General features: G+C 38.9%; 1 protein-coding gene across 5 annotated transcripts in view; it reads left to right on the top strand.

Moving 5' to 3' along the window:
• The window catches only part of LOC126291558 (cytochrome P450 4C1-like), a 136,190-nt gene that overhangs the window by 18,036 nt on the left and 97,579 nt on the right, over positions 1-20,575 (top strand). The window contains exon 2 of one of the 5 annotated variants that reach the window (XM_049985072.1): positions 20,181-20,204. The exons of the other annotated variants lie outside the window; for them this stretch is intronic. The gene's annotated coding sequence lies outside the window, so the exon portion shown is untranslated. The remainder of the gene's footprint in view (positions 1-20,180; positions 20,205-20,575) is intronic. 5 annotated transcript variants of the gene reach the window in all.

Here is a 20,575-nt window from a genome sequence, read left to right as displayed (position 1 = left end):
GCGAATCTGTCGTCTTCCAGGGGAACAGCTCCTTGACACCTGTACTCCAAGACAGAGGCAAGCTGGCTTCAGCTCCAATATGCTCTGCAGAACATCACGTGGGTGTCCGTGGGTCCAGTGGAGCTCGTTCAAGTCACCGCGACGGCCAAGGAATGCCGTACACTCGACGATCGTGTTTCCCGACCTCAGTGCCACTTTTCAACAAGACAGTGCGACATGTCATAAGGCCAGGAGTGAGGCAGAGCGGTTCGAGGAACACTGCGGCTAGATTCAGTTGAGGTGCTGGCTCCCCCAACTCGTCAACCCTATCAAACAGGCCTGGGATGCGACTGAACGTGACGTGCGAGGTCATCGTCCCCCTCCCCGGCATTTATGAGAATTTGGTGATTTGTGTGTGTAGAGATGCGGTGCCAGTTCCCTCCAACGACCTTCCAAGGTCTCATTGCTTCTACGCCAGGACACGTCGCAGCTGTTATCCGCGCCAAAGGTGAACAGACCAACTATTAGGTAGGTGGTCATCACGTTCTGGCTGACCAGTATATGTTTCTGTTATTCACGCACAACATTCCCACTCATCAATAATAACAAGGAATTCCTGCCTCGATCACAATGAAGAACATTTTATTGATACAAAATAACAGTAGTAATTACACAGATTTTTTTGTTTGTGTATATAAATTGTACTTGCACGAAAGGTTATTACTTTGGTTACGTAAAAGCACAAAGGTTTCGCTATTAACTAACTTTTATCACTTACTAGTGAAGCTGGCAGTGCTTCGCAATTGCTAAACATGTACGGGAATTGGGTATCCGTCCTAATCTCGTTCCCACCCCACCTCTCTCTACCCCTCTGGTCTTCCCCTCTCCCTTTGCCCCTCTTCTTCTCCTGCCCCCCCCCCCCCCCTGTCTCTGTTTCGCCTTCCCCACTTCTCTTATCCCAAATCTCTCTACTGCATCTCCCCATTCCTCATCACTCGTTCCCCTTCTTTACATCCCTTTCCTTCCCCCATCACTATCCATCTCCTCCACCCATTCCCGCTGACCTTATTCATTGTTATTGCAAACGGAACGTCGATTGAGAATAGAAATCAAAATGAGTGGGAAAATGAGTCGGAGTTGTTACTACCCAGGTTAGTATCTTTCCCACTCCCGGATCTCTTACGGCAGTTGCTTTAATGACAGTATTTCGCGTTGTTTCAGTGTAAGAAGAGGTAGCATTATAAATTTAGCCATAAACACTTTCCTGTTTTCTGTTAAAAATGACTGCGAAAAGGAAAACAAAACCGTAAATTTCTCACAGCACAGTTTAACTTGCTATTTCTCGCAACCGGTTTGACACTAAGTGTTTAGTACTGTATAACATCATTGTCTGCAGTGGTTGACGCTGTGCCTTGTCAGCCGACAGTCAGTCAGTCAGTCGAGAAGGGATTTAGCCAACCAGATCTTTCCTTCAGCTAGTGTAAACTGAAACAAAGCAATTTTAGTAAGATCATGAATTTCTTTTTCCAAGGAAATAAACCACGAACTGAGATCAATTGAATGTTTGCAATACACACATTAACACGAACCGACATCAATTCAATCTTTGCAACACACTAAAGATATCACCACCGATAGGGCACTGCAATATCGCTTTCACTCGTATTCTTTGTTGCAAAATATCAATATTCAATGCGGAATTTGTTGTTCTTATGAAAACACGTGACAGCAGAGCTGTCAAACAGTCACACTTCTTTCATTGAGATATTCATATAAGAATATCATCCAAATTTCCAACTTCGTCGGTGGATTTTGCAAAAATTTTCTTTCATACAAATCTTGTCATGACAATTCCAACGCAACATAAAAAACAACAAAAATTTTTCCTAGATGCGGGACTTGATTTTTATTTATGTAAATAAAATGCAATTTATATTTTGTAAGGATACGAAATACACAATTATGTGCAAAATAAACAAACAACAAAAGAAGGAAAGAGAAGCCTTCGGCGCCCACTTTCTCTCTCACACATTCATTTTTGTTTCTTCCCGTACCAATATAACCGATAATCTTGCTATTAACTACCTCATCTATGTGCTGTACCAAAACTACCGTACTGTACAGCGCAACTCTATACGTGCGTATTACTCACATGGATCGACTGTTTCCTAGAAATTGGTCGAGATTTTATGACCGCCCTCGAGTAGGACAAGTGAACAGCTTCTGTGCATTCTTAACAAGTTCAGCTACCGCCGATATAAGTTAGTGGACCAATATTGAGTAAGGTCCAGGCGATCTTGTGACGTCAGAGTGTTACGCGCAAGCCGTCGTGACTGCACAGGTGAGGCAGCTGCGTGAGCGGCAGCAGGCCGTGTGTCCGTCTGCGGGAGAAACTTGCCGGACGAGTTTGCCGGGTCTGCGGCGTCCGTGCGCTCCACAGCAGAGGGTACTTCGCACTTTACCACGTATTTTCCTCCTTGGTTTGCGCACGGAGCGCGAAAAGAATGACAGCAGACTCCTCTGCTTTCGGTGTAGTCAGTCTAAAACTTGTCTCCGCAGTCCGTAGAGGAACGAGTGGTGTGGGGTCGTATTACACTCTTATTACTCACTTAGAATTGGTTCCTGCAACATTTTAAGTACCCTTCCGCGGGATAGTTCGTGTCTGTCTTCGAGATCCCTAAGCATCCTCTTGACTCTCCCCAACGGGTCAAAAGACATGTGACCATTCGTGCTGACTCTCTTTCACTGTTTCCTTATGAGCCGTATTTGGTATGGGTTCCACACACGGGAGACTTTGTAGGCAGACACCTTCTTCCCGATATCCAGGTTATGAAGCAAAATCTTCGACACGCTTTACCTACGACAGAGCCCGTGTCGTCGTTCCATTTCTTATTTCTACAATACTGTTACGCCCAGGTATTTGCGTGAGTTGATTGATTAAGGTTATGTCTCTCTGACGCAGGAGTCACAGGATACCATGTTTTTCCATTTTGTGAAGTGCACAATTCTAAAGCTGATCATTTAAAGAAAACTGCAAATCTTTGCACCACTTTGAAATCTTGTCTTGTAGATTGGATCCACTCTTATTCCTCATATATGTAAATGGCCTTCGTCATAACATTCAACAAGAAGAACTGGAACTTTCTGCATATGATAGTACTGTTATAACAAATCCTATATAGAGAAAGCAACAGAAGAGATTCTAAATGATGTTTTCCAAGAAGTTATTAAGTGGTTCTCATAAAATGGACTGTCCCTAAATTTTGAAAAAAAAACGATACTATATTCAGTTCTCAACAACAAAGAGAGTCATAGCAACAACTGATGTAGTACATGACAGGGAGTCAGTAAATACGATAGAATGCTCCAGATTTTGAGTGTACGTACTGATCAGATCTTGAAGGCCAAGAAGCATATTACGGAGCTTCTCAAACAATTAAGTTTAGCTACTTCTCCTCTCCACATAACTGCTGGTCTTGGAAACGAAGGCTTCAACCTCCTGACATATTTTGCATATTTCCACTCTGATGGAATAATGTTCTGGACTAAATTACCACTTAGAAAGAAAGCATTCACTGCACAGAGGCGAGCAGTAAGAATAATACGTGGCGTTCACCCACGGTCTTCAAAAGATTGGGCATTGTAACTGTACCGTCACAGTGTACGTCTTCGCTAATGAATCAACGACACTGAAGGAGGAAATGATCTCTATTACCTATTGTTAAAGCTACCACTGGCTCAGAAATAACTTCACTGTGTAGCAACAAAAATTTTTGATCATTTGGCCGATTACCTAGCATGTGCGACAGGTGGCAAACCAAGTTTTAAATCTAATCTAAAATAATTTATCGTGAACAATTCCTTGTATTCCACGGACGAATTTCAATTTCAAAACTAGCAGCCGACAAAACATTGTTTTTAACTATAGCTGCATTGGTAGATAGGTAGGTAGGACTAAAAAAATAATGAGTTCATTAATGTTGATACTAATTATGTATACATATCCTGCAAACTAACTTCCTCCTCATTTCGACAGGAGAATAGTTCACATTATCTATGACACACTTAATTAATTGACTAAATAATTGTTTGCCAGGTTCTTAACATACAACATGAAGAGCAAAGGTCCCGAATCACTTCCCTGGGACACACCTTTCGATGCATGCACCCAAGACGACATTCTCCACCCTGCCTACCTAGAAATCCTCAATGCAATACTTATCGTCGATTGATACCCAAGATGAGACTCCTTTCGTAAAATGTAGCTGCTGTAATAATAAACTGGAGGCTTTTCGGAAATCAGTTGCCTCGATCTGTGGCTTTCACGATATCGTGTAGGAAAGGCGCAACCGATCTTTCTCTAATCCACGCTGGCTGTAAGGGATCATTCTTTTCGAGATATCGGATTATATTTTAGCTAAAATTCTATAACAGACAGGGTTTCAATGGTACTGGACGATATTTTTGTGAACTGCTGAACGTGACGGCTTCCATCTTGTTTGTCTATCATGTGCAGCTGATGATTCACAGGCAAAGTTCGTATTCTTTTGTCTCATACTTTCATCTTATCGATATTTTTAAAGACAGACAAGATCAAAATTCCTGCAGTAGAATTTCTTTTTCTCTCAGTAACCCTTACCATATAGTCTGCCCCACAGAAGTTTAAGTCGCAAAGCAACACCAAGGAACTGCTGCTGTTAATAGCGTGATAAGACAGAGCTAAAATTGTTGCGCAGTTATTTGGAATTATTGGCATTGTTGCGGCCAGATGTGCAGTGACTCATACAGAGTAAACTGGCACCGGTGTAGTCACTTCAAGCTTTTCCTGTTACAAACTATGCGTTTCTATTGGAAGTGAGATCTGTAAGATGGAGAGATCTGTGGAGACTGACTAATAAGAGTCCCTAACCGTTCCTTCCACCAACCTATCGTCTCCTAAAGTTGCGTCCTCAGCTCAGAAGACACTTCGTCGGTCGTGGGGCCTTCTTCGGCGGAGGCTGCTATGCTGTCAATTCGAACCTGTGACTGTGCTTTTTATGGGATGCGACATGCCTAGGTTAGTCTGTATCTACAGAGGGCAAGATCTGTAGTACTGATTGTGGTGTCACCGCCAGACACCACACTTGCTAGGTGGTAGCCTTTAAATCGGCCGCGGTCCGTTAATATACGTCGGACCCGCGTGTCGGCACTATCAGTGATTGCAGACCGAGCGCCGCCACACGGCAGGTCTAGTCTAGAGAGACTACCTAGCACTCGCCCCAGTTGTACAGCCGACATTGCTAGCGATGGTTCACTGCCTACATACGCTCTCATTTGCCGATACGACGGTTTAGCATAGCCTTCAGCTACGTCATTTGCTACGACCTAGCAAGGCGCCATATTCAGTTACTACGAATGTGTTCTGAACAGATAATATTGTGAATCACTCCACTTTTGTACTATATGCTACTTCCCGTGTATCAGGCTGCATCAAGGAGATCTAGCAAAATGAAATACTGGCTGCAACAGCCAGGAATATCACACTGTCTTGAGTAGCGATGTATTACATGCCAGCTGCTGGAAATATTGCCTAATCTGATTGAGGGTAGAAAGACAGGCCTCAGAATTTCAGTGACTGGCATCACGGCAACTGAAAAAGAAATTTTATGTATCTTCATTCTACATAAATGAAGGTCGAATCATCTATGCTGAATATCTTCGAATTCATTGAAGGCATAGAATATGAATTAAGATTGGGTTCTTGGTTCAGAGACATTTGAGTTCCTTTGTTCAATCAAAAAGATGTTTTGATAGCGAACGACATTTTATGCTTTATTCATTACGGAATTACAGGGATGTCATCCCAGACCCTGTGAAGTAAAAGAAAGCAAGTATAAATATAAACAATCTTTGAATAACTATGGTCTATGTATACTGAAATCAAACACGATGATTCTCTCGCTTTACGGATACGTCCAAAATGAAATAAAATCGTTAGCTCCTCAGAATGTAGTTCAGAAGACGTGGATTTGTTTGCCCTTGCAAATGTTCAAGAAACTCATGATGAGTTTATGCACCAAAGTTACTAACGAGGTGACGAAAATTTTAACCTGAACGAATTGGTCCTCTAAAGAGACATCGAAAATTTAACCTGACCAAATGGGTCACCTTAAGAGAAATGAACCGTTCCCCTTAAACTTTTTTACAAACGAATAAAAATATTTTTTGAAATGGCAGCTTCTAGCGCAGTTGTTGCAAGTTCAGAATCATCTATGCTGAACATTTTCGAGTTCATTCAAGAAAGGAAGTACGACTTAGTTTCATGGTTCAATGGCATTTGGATACCATTGTTCTAAGAGAAGAATGTGTTGATCGCAAACGACATTCTTGCGTTTTTGTACAGAATTACAGGGATTAAAAATTTAATTACTGCAAATATTAAACAAAAAGATGAAAATGACATCCCTTCCATTGACATCAAAGATGATGATCCACTCGCTTTAGAGTATGAATACATTCAAGAAGAGAAACAATTCTTGAAACCAGACAATCTTGTCCAAAAAAAAAAAAATGGATTCTGTTGACTGCGACGACTTCAAAGAATCTGTCATGACCTCCAACACAAAACAATGCAAGTTAGTACGCAAGTACTACTTGACAATAGAGAAAATCTTCATAGACTACCTAAAGTACACGAAAGCACCCCAAACGCAGCAACTTACTATCGACTTTCAAAATCAATTGAAGATCAACGACCGTGAAGTCTGCAATGTCCTAAAAATGAAGAAAGAAGAAATTGCCTACATTGCACCAACCAAACACTATGCAAAAAACAATTACTTCAAAGTTGGAGGTGCGTTGTCTAAAAATTATCTTTCTGGAAGATTTTCTACACACAACAGTGGTCGTTTGGATGATGATAAATTATTTTATGTCTCCATCCACGAATGCCACAACTATAAAATGATTGAAAACAGGGTTGAAAAATTTTGTTTTGCACAGACTCGAACAAGAGTGTAGACTTAATGAACTCTCATCCTTGCGAAATTTATGAAAACGCCAGTAAGAAATAACCAAGAGAGTTCGATCACATCGTTGTCAAACGAGAAATAGTTGGCCAGCTGCAGACTGGAAAGAAGATACACAAAACAAAACCTGCCTAAACATAAACTGGCTGATATTGTTTCGGAAATCTTTAAAGAATGCCCAGCGATAGACAAAAATAATGTGGATAAAGAAACATTCAGAGAACTTCTAGAATCAAAGGGCTATAAAATTAATGGAAAGATAAGGATATGGAAAGATATAGCCAACATTTTAAAAATAAACTTTGCACAATAAGAAAATCACTTTACTTTGGTTTCAACGACATTTCAGAGTCCGTGCTCGCAGACTCTGGAAAATTGAGAAGAGTGTTCTCATCATGAACGACATCCCCTACATGGAGATCAGGCACGACTACCAAGGAGTGACCCTGACAAAACTAGCGTCAGCTGAAGCACACTTTAGTCTGCAACTACATTACCTTTATCTACCCAACTGTTGTGTGAAATATCAAAGCCCAACCATTTGACATAAACCTTATCTCCTTTCTCTCTCAGAACATTTCCAATGAGATACACATCTGGATATTTTGTTTTCTGCAGCTCTTGCTCATAACAATTACGTTCGATATCTTTCAGTTTATAAGTGATTGGCCTGGAACGAATAACAGATTCAATTTCGAAACGTTTATGTTGACCAGTTGGCAGTACATTCTTTTTCAAAAGGTCCTTTAAGTGTACTGATCCTCACTTTACCTCCTTTTCTGAAATTTAACATTATCATTCGGCACAATGACGCCTATCTTATAGTTCTTTTCATTGACCTCTATTGGCTTCATTTTTGTAGTTGCATGAACTGTGTTATTGTATTCGTCAACTAATTTCGAGATCAGATCGACCCATTTATTTCTTTGAAGAACTAATTTCTTCCACATGTTTTCTTTCACTATTCTGTCAAATAATTCAACAACAGATGCTTTTAATTCTGTAAAAGTTGAACAATGATTAGTATTTCTTCGTCAGCTCATGGAACTCTTCATTGTAGAATTCTTTGCCATTATCAGTCTGTAAATTTCTTGGGCGTCGGGCGCTGACCAGAGCAGCGGCGGCTGAAGCAGCCTTTCTGGCTAAGCCAGTCTTCAAGCTGTGTCTGCTCCAGCTGTTGCTGAATATTTTATCAAACGCATCATCTACATTCTAAGCTGTTTTATCTTTAACTGGGATAGCCCACGCAAATTTAGAAAAGATGTCGATAACAGTTAATTAATATTTATCTCCTCGATCTGTCTTTGAAATTCCTTTCAACTTGCCTGAGTCCGTTTTGATTAGATCGGCTTGCCATAGATCATCTATACCGAGAGAAATTACATTAGTTTGTTTAAAATTTTTTCTCATAGGCTGATGTAGTTCATTAATGATTTCTTCATGGAGGGATTGTTCTGAAGGACTGAGCACACCCTCAGTGTGCAATTTGCTCATCCCTTCACCGACTACTATCTGAAGCCTGGCAGGGCTGCTTCAGCAGTCTACAAATTTTTTTAACCAATATAGTTTTCTTCTTTTTACAAATTGTACAAAGACCTTCATTTCTTTGTCTCCCATTTTTTGTGATAAGTCTCTGAGGTTCACGAGTATCGGTAAATTTTTTACACTTCAAACAGTAGATTTGTTTGTCCATTTAGACTGATAAAAAATTTAATAAAATTTAAATAAATCTAATGACCTCAACACTTCTAGATCTTCACCTACTTTCTTGTCTAGGCTTTTACTCATTTACGAATCTTATGATTTAAGTTTACTTTCTAATGAATCTATTTTATCTAATGCATGAAGGAGATTTGTTTTCATTTTATTTATTTCTTTATTATCATGTTCCCTGATACCATAGATAATTCCATTTCTTTGCTTTAAATCTGAGAGAATCTTGTTGTAATCTCCTTTATTGACATACTTACTGAATTGTGTTAGAAAAAGAATATGTTACAAAACCTGAATACACAAGTATTCTAAGTATTATTTGGTAAGAGCATCAAAATTATTTACTGGATCTTCTATGTCTATGATTCTTCTACCTTTAAAATCGATATATAGTTTTCAGTTGCTTTAAAAATGTTTTTTAATTCTTTCAGAAATTGTGTGATTAAATTACTAATTTTTGGTCGAAAATCTTCAAATTTTGGCTGAATATCTTTAATGAGTTTGTTTCCAAAAATGTCCTTTTAATAGATCTAAAATAACACTAAATTTATAATTTTTGCATAACAGTTCTAACACCAACAAACACAAATGCCCACAAATTATATCTTGGAAATTTTGTATTCTCTCACTATTGTAATACAGATCATTTTTTCCTAGGTAGCTAATGAGCTTTTTCGAAATATTTCCTCCATATGAATCAAAGACAAATTTTTTATCCTTATTCTTATAATAGCAGATCCAATGGTGCTGACATAGTCATAAATGTCTAAGTTCACTATGCCACATTCTCAATTTTTCTCTTCATTTGGCAATTCATCGTTCATAAAAACGCCACAAAAGTGTTTGATTTTCAGCTGTTTAACTAATTCTTCTATGTAAAAGTTAGACAGAGGCTCAGCAGTCTTTCGAATTATTTTTTCGAGATTATTTTTGGTGCAGCGACAGCATTTCTGGCTGCGCCAGCACCGGTTTTCATTTGTTGTGTCTTTTCTGTTCTTCTAATTCTTTTTTCCCTTTTTTCTTGATTATGACTGCACTTACGATTGCTACAGATCCACCTGCAAGTCAACCAATAGTTGCTAGAAATGGTAATGCAGCCACAAATAATGGAAGAAATCCACCTTCATGTTGTATTAAACCTTTGCCTTTCTTCTTTTTTTGTTAGATATTCAATAATCTTTTTCACATCTGGAATACATAGTGTAATGATTAAATTACCATCAGTTTTTTCTCTTTCTTTCTTTTTTGTGCATCAGTTAAAAATAGTTCAATCACATTTCACTGATCATTATTGAGTTTAAATTTAATTAATTTGGCTTGGTTTTGCCACTAGGTAGCAAAGTATAATCTACCAAAAAGGTATTCTATTATATAGATCAAATATTTAAGGAAGATTAAACTCCCCAACCATTGTCTAACTAGTGAAGCAGTCTCTGGACTGCATCCCATTTCGAATTATCCCTTTCCACACATTCTACCTCTAACTTCACGTCCAGCTATTTTTTTCACCAGTTGAAGCATCACTTGCATGCATTCTTTCTTTCATAGCTAACTGAAGTTCTTTATCAGCCTCATGTCTTTTTTCTACGTCTTTATGATCTCTGTAGGCAATATTATGTTTTTTTACCAGCATCATTTAGTGGACTAATGCCCGGATCACCATGTCTTAGTCTTTCTTCAAGTTTTGTGAATGGCCCACAGTGTCCATAGCCATGTAGATGCTTCTCAGGCAATGGTATATTATTTAAAACCCAATTGACGAACCCTTTATCATGGTTTTTGCTCTTCCAAAATGTATGAGGAAGCTTTTTTTCAAAATTTTAATCAAATATGGAATGCCCCTTGGATTGTTTATGGTGCGACTGCTACGGTCGCATGTTCGAATCCTGCCTCAGGCATGGATGTGTGTGATGTCCTTAGGTTAGTTAGGTTTAAGTAGTTCTAAGTTCTAGGGGACTGATGACCACAGCAGTTGAGTCCCATAGTGCTCAGAGCCATTTTTTGATTATTGATGACAAAATCTCTAAATTTAATTGTCTGCATTTGCATTACTCCCTCTTTTTCATTAATATAATTTTTATTTTTTGCTAATTCTTTCCCATGTATCACAGCTAATCTGTCAATAAATTGATGGACATCATCCATCAAAACATATTCGATTGGTTTTTCTGTATACTTTTTTTTCAAGCCTTCAACTTTTTTCTCATGTGAACTTATTACTGAAGAATCTATAGTTGGTATTCTTAACTTAGGAAAATAATCATTAACAATTTCTCTTATAAAACCTTTATATTTGATTCTACCACTCGCTTTCACTTTATTTGGGTTATTTTCAGAATGTATTTCTCCTGAATTATGCAATATATCAATATAATTTGATAAATCAACTGAATCGAATTTCTCATTCATATCATCTATGGTAATATTAATATTCTTCTTACTCAAAAGATTCATTAAGCCATCAGTTCCTTCATATGCCTTTTCACCAACTGTTACTTTATCTACTTCAAATGTTACTCATAATCTTCCTATATATTTAAAGGTACCAACAGGTCTTATCCCAAAAGTAGTATTTTCACTACGGTTTGGATATTGTAGCATTCTTTCACTTATATTTATTTACCTAATATCACTATCATTTATTGTTTTTAGATTGTATCTCTTCATCATAATTCATCAATGCAGCTTCAATTTCTGTTTCACTTAATTGTATATACTCATATTTACCAGGATCATCATGTAATTATAAATCTCCAGATTCTTCATGATGACGATATGGAACCATTTGCTTTTCAACTTCTCTATTTTCTTCAACAGCTTTCAGAACATTATCACCTAATCACTCGATACCTTCTGTAACTTGTTCAATAGCATTGATAACTGATTGATCTTTTTTATATTTTTCATACTCCATTCTTGGGTGTTTTTTTCCATTTTTTAAACTCTTCTTTTACGTGTCCCTTTACTCTTCTATTTCATCTGGCTTTTTAACAACCTCCAGGTCATATTTTGAAAACATTTAATAAAGGAAGAAAAAACATTAATATTTATAAAAAGTTGTAAGATAATGCATTCTCATTATACACTTTTCGAGATATATTTCGCACATATCCGGACAATCTGTAGCATCATTAGCAGATCATACATAATTGCCGTAAAGTTCAACCAAATCTTGATTGAATCTTATCTATTTTTTCAAATTTTTTCAAATAATCAAGAGCTTCTTTAAATTCACATATTTGTTCTGGTAAAACATTATTTCTGTGGTATAACAGATATGCAATATTTTTTTAGGCTGTCCATTTATATAGAATAAAAAATTTAATATATGCTGTATTTTATTTCTGAATTTTACATCATTCAGTTTTACTTTCATACCTACCATAATAAAACCAAACTTTTCATATTTACTATATATTTCCTTAAATTCATCAAACTTCAAATAACCTCCAACAAAGTTATGGTAAATATGATTTAAATTTGTATCATATTGTCTAGAGATATTTAAAATAATTATATTATCTCTTGCTAACTTTATAGGTATTTTTGAGTTAGTCTGAGGCAAATAAAAGCAATATATTCCTTTATGTCTTCCTCTAGAGAAATATTTTCTAACTATATATTGATTTTCTAGAATGAAGTCATCGAAAATTACAACAGAGTTATCTTGGTGTTGATCTAATGGAGTAATATGTTCACTATTCACAAGAAATGTGGTGATCTTCTCTTTAACTTTTTCACATCTTTTTATATATTCTGAGTATTTTGGATGATCTAAACTTTTTGAATAAATGTACAAATGATTGATTTTATTCCAATTTAGCCATCCCATGGCAAGAATATAATGTCAGTCATTAATGTTGTTTTTTCACATCTGCTTGGTTGAATTATGGCACATCAGATTGAATTTGGTAGAGGTTTACATGTTTATTTTTTGACTTATTTTCAGGAATTCTTACTTTTGGCTCCAAATTAGTTTTCATTAATTAAATAATTTTAATAGTAAATGAGTAGATTATTTCAATTGAGTGGTAAGTCATCTGTTCTCAATAAAGATTGACTGTACCTTTACAAGACAGCTTTAGTAATCTTGCACTAGTCGGTTTTTATTCAACTTTCCTAACTCCAAATATTACATCAAGAAATAATAAACTTTATTGCAATGGAGGAATGATAGAAATTCGAACTGGTCAGTATAATTTGAAAAACTTTGAAAACTTTATTCATTCGAAAAAGCCTACAATTCACATTAAAGCAGATTAAATTTAAAACAGAGTAACTATTGAGAGTGATTTAAAATTGTATATGGATATACAATATATTGTTAGAAGTATGCTTGGTTTTAGTAACCAAATTGTTGAGGCTAGTGAAAAAGCTGTGGCTAAGGACATCCCCAGAATTATTCCTTTCTAACTGATCAATATAAATTTCAATGTTGCTGATGGGATGTTTATAAAGTGTACTGAGCATTTTCATTGAGAAACTAATATTATCGCCTCATTGTAACGTAACGAGGATTTGGTGGGCCAGTAATTCACGAACCACATTATCCTATAACTATTCCAATTTTTGATCCAATTCCAGATTTAGAAATTACTATAACTGATGAAAATGATAATTTTATTGACTTTAATGGAACTTACATAACAGTTATTTTAGAAATTTCTTACTAGTTTTTGTTCTTAAATAAATCATGAACAAAGTCGAGAGTTATCAGTTTTACTCGTTCCCTGTGAATGAGAAGACTAAAAATAATTTGAATTTCCCCAACAAGAGTATATAGATTAATTTAAATATTGGAGATGGTTGGGTTCATCCTAATCATTCCCAATTATACATGAACTTCAGTATGATTGGAACTGATGGTATAGATTATCCAACTTATGACAGAAAATCCAATAAAAAATTAATCGATAGTTATCTAGCAAAACTGTTCAATGTTATCACCATAAAGAAAGGAAACAATATTTTGTCTAGAATGGAATTTCCATTTATTACTTCATCAGCTCTTATTCGACTGACTGCGACTCTAGACAATGAGCTAACCATGGAAGGACATATTCTTATTAATGGAAAGATAAAAAGTAAGAAAAATGAAGTGCTTTATCCATTAGGATTTTTTGGTGGAGTTTTTTAAGATTATGAAGAAACAGTGTGTGAAGGAGGTTTAACAGTAATTTTTACATGGTCATCGAGTGCTGGAGATTCTATTCTTCATTGGGCAGATCATACCCAAACAGGAGTTGAAGGTGTGACAACACTTCCTAAAAAGGGTAAAATTGTATTAGAATCGATGGAAATCCGTGTTTCTGTGGTTAAATTTGAACCAGAAGATTCGCTTGAATTAGAACAAAACAGACTTAAAAATCCGAAAATTCTCAAATCTTTCTTTGAATCACAAACTGTAGAGATTGCTGGATTGGATGAAAAGAGAAATTTTGAGTTAGATATTACAAATTTCTATAACTCTGTAGAATTCGATATGCCTTATTTCATCTTCGTTGTTTTCCAAACAAAAAGGAAGAATAATCAGTTAGTGGACTCTTCCTTGTTCGATCATGTCAAATTTCATAACATCTATATTAAAAATGGAAAAAACGATTTTTTCTCAACAAATTTGGAATCTAGACCTACCAAATAACTATTTAAGAGCATATGATATTTTCCTAGATTTTAAGAGAACTACACAATTGAATCGTGATGTTAATGTGGGCTCATTCAGCTTTATTGAAAATTATCCTATCTATCTCATAAATATGTCTAGGAGAATGAATCTGTTAGCTACACAGAAAGCTACAATGAAATTAGTTGCCACTTTTAATGACAAAATTCTAAATTATACGCTTATGTATGTGGTAATGTATGGTAAAAAGAATTTGACATATGATTCACAGCATAAAATTTTGATTGAAAATGCTGGCCGCTGCATGCGCGTGAAATTGCGTAAGTCTTGCCCGTATGACCTCGGTAATTCCAATGGCCGGTAGAGGAAATAGCAGGCTGTTATAAAGTAGCTGGCGCGGCCTTCAGATAACTGGCGACGCCTCCTTATTTCTGTCTTTCACTCTTAGCTACACTTGTCGTGCAACAGTTGATTAATCTCTCAATAGATGTCTCTGGCCGCAGGCCAAAGCCTACTTCAGCCTGCGCTGACTGCAGAAAATTAATATTATGATAATTTCGAGTAGTCTGCCTAAGCAGTCGCTGAATTAAACAGTTTTCTATAGCTTCTAAGCGATTAAAATATATTTTAATGATCATGACAGTTTTTGCTCCCGTGCCAACTTTGTCACTCAAATAGCAACTAGATATACAATCTTGGAGCCTCTTTGTCAAGCCTCATAACCGAGTACGTAGACTGGAGGATTGTGGCCATTATTTCAAGGAGTCGTCAAGCGTCAGTGACTTGAAGAGAGCTAGCTATTTGACAGAACATTATAATTATTGAGGGTATTTTTGCTCTGTCATTGCAAACTACAAAAGTGCGTGATTTTTTTTTCAGCAGACGCGTTTCGCTTTATAGCATAAAGCATCATCAGTGGTCTGTAATTAAGTTATTTACATTTTGATTTGCTTTTAGATCGAAAAACAGTTCATTAAAAATATGTTGATTTGTACTAATGGAGATTTTCGGTTGATTTCTAGCTTACATCGGGAAATGTCGTCTGCTAGGACATTGTAGTTTTTCTGCGTTAGTCGCCAACAATTTTGGTCTAATTTTTAGTTGTTCTTCCGCACTATGCATTTCTTTTGTTTTTCACAATACACTTTTATACTCAGCACTGTATTGTTTTTGTACTTCTAAGTATGTGTTGTGCTTTGTGTTTTGTAGTGCATCATGCATTTTTGTAGTTGCAACGACAGAACAAAAGCAGGTAGAGTGACACTAAACGTGGAAGGATGCAAACACATTTTACAGAGGAGCAGTTCGGAAACGATGGCAGTGTCAGCATCACAATGCACCCTCTGCTAAACCAGCACCTGTGAGGTGCGCCTTGTGGAGAACGACTCTCCTGAAACGGACTGTCCTCTTCAGCGTCCCGGCCACGACGAGCCAGAACGGCGTCGTTGCCCCAGACCCCAGGGCCCAATACGACTGCCGTCCCTGGTTTCGGCCCTCGAGGAATAATGGTCCGCCATTCCTCCGCAGACGTACAGACACCTCGCAGAAAGCGTCCGCAGCAGGGTTCACGCCACCATAAAGGCAAAGGCGGGACGCAGTACCCCCACATTAACGTCCGCTAACAACTGACCGGATACTTTTTTAAACATAAAGTGAAATTACTAGAAATATCTGCAAATAAGGATCATAAGTCTGTATAAACAGTTGTGCCATGTCTGCATAAATCATTCCATAGAATTTCAGGGCCTTACTCCTTGCAGTTTGTGCGGAACAGATACCTAAGTGCTGAAAAACTGTTATTTGCAAGAAGGCATTGAAAAATTTCTTTGTACTTAGCATGCATGTACGCTATGCTGTGTCCTAATAACCACATCTGTAGGCCAGATCCTCTCCATAATCTTCTTCCACTCTTCTTTTCATCTACATCTACGTGATTACTTCGCTATTCGCAATGAAGTGCCTGGCAGCGGGTTCAATGAACCGTTCTACTCTCGAAAGGCGCGCGGGAAAAACTAGCACTTAAATTTTTCTGAGCGAGCCCTGATTTCTCTTATTTTATCGTGATGATTATTTCTCCTATGCAGTTGGGTGCCAACTGAATGTTTTTGCAATCGGAGGAGAAAACTAGTGATTGAAATTTCATGAGAAGATACCGTTGTAAAGAAAACGCCTTTTGTTTTAATGATTGCACCCGAATTCACGTATCATGTCTGTCGCACTATCTCCCTATTTCGCGATAGTACAAAACGAGCCGCCCTTCTTTGAACTTTCCCGATGTCGTCTGACAGTCCCACCTGATGTGGAATCCACACCACATACCAATACTCCAGAATAGGGTGGAGAATCGTGGTGTAAGCAGTCTCTTAAGTAGACCAGTTGCACCTTCTAAGTGTTCTGCCGATGAATCGCCGTCTTTGGTTTGCTCTACCCACAACATTATCTATGTCATCGTTAAAATTTACGATATTTGTAGATGTAATCCCTAAGTATTTAGTTGAATTTACAGCTTTCATATTTGTGTGACTTTTGTACTGAAGCTCGAAACTTAGTGCTGACTTCAGTCCGAGATAATCTTAAAAGTTTCCACAAAGAATCCCAGTCTCGGAATCCGAAAAAGGTTCTTCTCGTACGTAAAGTGCACCAGTGGCAAGACGCAATCGATACCTTCACTGCGCTATAAGAATAGTGATGTTACGGATGACAGTACCCTAAACCAAGGTTTTCCGGCATTTCTTCGCCGAAGAAGATGAAATAAACATTCCAAAATTCCAGTCAAGAACAACAGCCAATACGAGTAAGTTAGCGCAAGATATCCTCGTTGTAGCGAGCCACCCTAAATCACTTAACAAAGGCGAGGTCTTCGATCCACATAGTACACCAACTAGAGTAGTTCAGAGTCAGAGTATGCTGATACAATAACTACATTTTAGCAATCATACCAACCGCTCGTTCGACGAAAGGTTCGTACCTAGCGTGAATAATTAAATTACATATGTACATAATTTTGTTTTTTTTGTAATTTTTGTTGAACTGAATTGAGATGGATGGAAATATTTTAAAATCAGTGAATATATTTAAACCATGATAAGGTGGCATCGGACATATAATTTGAGAATTTCGTCGCCGTAGGAAGGAGGTTCGTGGGCCACTATATTTCTGAGCTAAAATGAGATAAATACTAAAAATACAGTTTACATATAATGTTGAAATTTTAGGATCATATATTAAACAAATAATGAAATCAGAATAGCGTTAATCATAACTAGTGCACTCTGCTACTCACATTGGGAATAGAATATTAATCACTAGTGATATGTTGATTATCCGCACGTCGGCATCTCGTCCGTGCGCAGTGGAAATTTCCTTATATAATTACTAGTATGCGCCCTGCAGTACGCAGTGAATGTTGATAAAATTAAAGAGTTTAAATTAGAGCGGCCAGTCTAACGCGCGAGGCTCTCCCTCGACTCCATTCCAGAACAGATAACAGAAGTAGTATTTAACAAAAGGCTAGACATGCTTTCTGTGTCTCACCAGCGATCACATGCGACTGCGCACAAGATAACTTGAATTGGCTTTCTTGCTTTATTAAACAGGGTTCTCTGATTAAAATGAAAATACACTCCTGGAAATTGAAATAAGAACACCGTGAATTCATTGTCCCAGGAAGGGGAAACTTTATTGACACATTCCTGGGGTCAGATACATCACATGATCACACTGACAGAACCACAGGCACATAGACACAGGCAACAGAGCATGCACAATGTCGGCACTAGTACAGTGTATATCCACCTTTCGCAGCAATGCAGGCTGCTATTCTCCCATGGAGACGATCGTAGAGATGCTGGATGTAGTCCTGTGTAACGGCTTGCCATGCCATTTCCACCTGGCGCCTCAGTTGGACCACCGTTCGTGCTGGTCGTGCAGACCGCGTGAGACGACGCTTCACCCAGTCCCAAACATGCTCAATGGGGGACAGATCCGGAGATCTTGCTGGCCAGGGTAGTTGACTTACACCTTATAGAGCACGTTGGGTGGCACGGGATACATCCGGACGTGCATTGTCCTGTTGGAACAGCAAGTTCCCTTGCCGGTCTAGGAATGGTAGAACGATGGGTTCGATGACGGTTTGGATGTACCGTGCACTATTCAGCGTCCCCTCGACGATCACCAGAGGTGTACGGCCAGTGTAGGAGATCGCTCCCCACACCATGATGCCGGGTGTTGGCCCTGTGTGCCTCAGTCGTATGCAGTCCTGATTGTGGCGCTCACCTGCACGGCGCCAAACACACATACGACTATCATGGGCACCAAGGCAGAAGCGACTCTCATCGCTGAAGACGACACGTCTCCATTCGTCCCTCCATTCACGCCTGTCGCGACACCACTGGAGGCGGGCTGCACGATGTTGGGGCGTGAGCGGAAGGCGGCCTAACGGTGTGCGGGACCGTAGCCCAGCTTCATGGAGACGGTTGCGAATGGTCCTCGCCGATACCCCAGGAGCAACAGTGTCCCTAATTTGCTGGGAAGTGGCGGTGCGGTCCCCTGCGGCACTGCGTAGGATCCTACGGTCTTGGCGTGCATCCGTGCGTCGCTGCGGTCCGGTCCCAGGTCGACGGGCACGTGCACCTTCCGCCGACCACTGGCGACAACATCGATGTACTGTGGAGACCTCACGCCCCACGTGTTGAGCAATTCGGCGGTACGCCCACCCGGCCTCCCGCATGCCCACTATACGCCCTCGCTCAAAGTCCGTCAACTGCACATACGGTTCACGTCCACGCTGTCGCGGCATGCTACCAGTGTTAAAGACTGCGATGGAGCTCCGTATGCCACGGCAAACTGGCTGACACTGACGGCGGCGGTGCACAAATGCTGCGCAGCTAGCGCCATTCGACGGCAAACACCGCGGTTCCTGGTGTGTCCGCTGTGCCGTGCGTGTGATCATTGCTTGTACAGCCCTCTCGCAGTGTCCGGAGCAAGTATGGTGGGTCTGACACACCGGTGTCAATGTGTTCTTTTTTCCATTTCCAGGAGTGTAGATTTACATGCTATGACTAAAAATGTGCCTTTAAACCGCCCCCAAAGTTGCGAGGAAAAAGATCACACCTGTAGACAAGCAACTTTCCCAAGTGGGATGGCAAAAAATAAAAAATAAAATAAAAAATAATAAATACTCATACAATTCGTTAAACATAACAACATATACAGATACATTATGATTAAATTTATTTACATTTTGACAGATCAAGTTCTTAGCCGGTCCCTTTGTTGACCATAGTCAGTTATTGTAGTCCTCGCGCACTCGCTTCGCTGTGTGTTGCTAGATACTCCGTCTCGCACAGTCGCCGGTTTCAGACTCTGTTGCCGCCCGTACATTCTCACATGTATCTCGTCGTGATAACGTTCATATGATTGCATACCAAAGTTCCTTGCAGATAAGTACTTCATCACTTTGAAAAGAAAATATTTTCCGTTGGTTTTGAATGTTCATTGCACTGGTATAGTTTATAATTTATTCATTTCTTGCATCCGTTAGGTTCTCGTGCCGTCAATTGACGTCAGCGTTAAAATTCCATTTGTCGGTTTTATTGCAGATGAGATGCAGTTTGTATTGTCCGTTAGAGTTCATTACAGTGCATTTTTTCCTCGTTTTTAACGAAGGAAAGGGTTCAAAAAAAAATGGTTCAAATGGCTGTAAGCACTATGGGACCTAACATCTGAGGTCATCAGTCCCCTAGACTTAGAACTACTTAAACCTAACTAACCTAAGGACATCACACAACACCCAGCCATCACGAGGCGGAAAGGGTTCATTTTTGTCGTTTGATTGACTATTTTGTCGTTGTTCACAGATCCGGTCGTACGTAAGAATTGAAGTAGGTAAGTTCAGGTGTGCCACAAGTGTTTAGTCCCGGAGAAGGCAGGGAAATCACTTCCGACATCACAGTTTACTGATTTGGTTATCCAATGTTCTAAGGTTAGTGTTCGTCATACACTGAAATATTAGCATTTTGAAGTGTTCCATAAGTTGCTCCTCCGGTCGCTTTCATGGCATTACATAGTTTCTCATGCTATTAGTGAGTGCGGGCGCACTCCGACGATAATTGTTCGCGACAGCTTGCGCTCGCCGTCAAACATAATTGGCATAACGTCTTTGTTCAGAGTCCTTTGGACTGCAAATTTCACCGTATCGCGTCGTTGTCATTCTTCGCATTCACACACGAGACCTACCAAGCGCACTTCTTCA

This window comes from Schistocerca gregaria, chromosome 9 (genome assembly GCF_023897955.1).
Source record: "Schistocerca gregaria isolate iqSchGreg1 chromosome 9, iqSchGreg1.2, whole genome shotgun sequence".
NCBI lineage: Eukaryota > Metazoa > Arthropoda > Insecta > Orthoptera > Acrididae > Schistocerca > Schistocerca gregaria.
The sequence above is the reverse complement of the archived record's forward strand: the minus strand, read 5'-3'. Positions and strand labels throughout refer to the sequence as shown.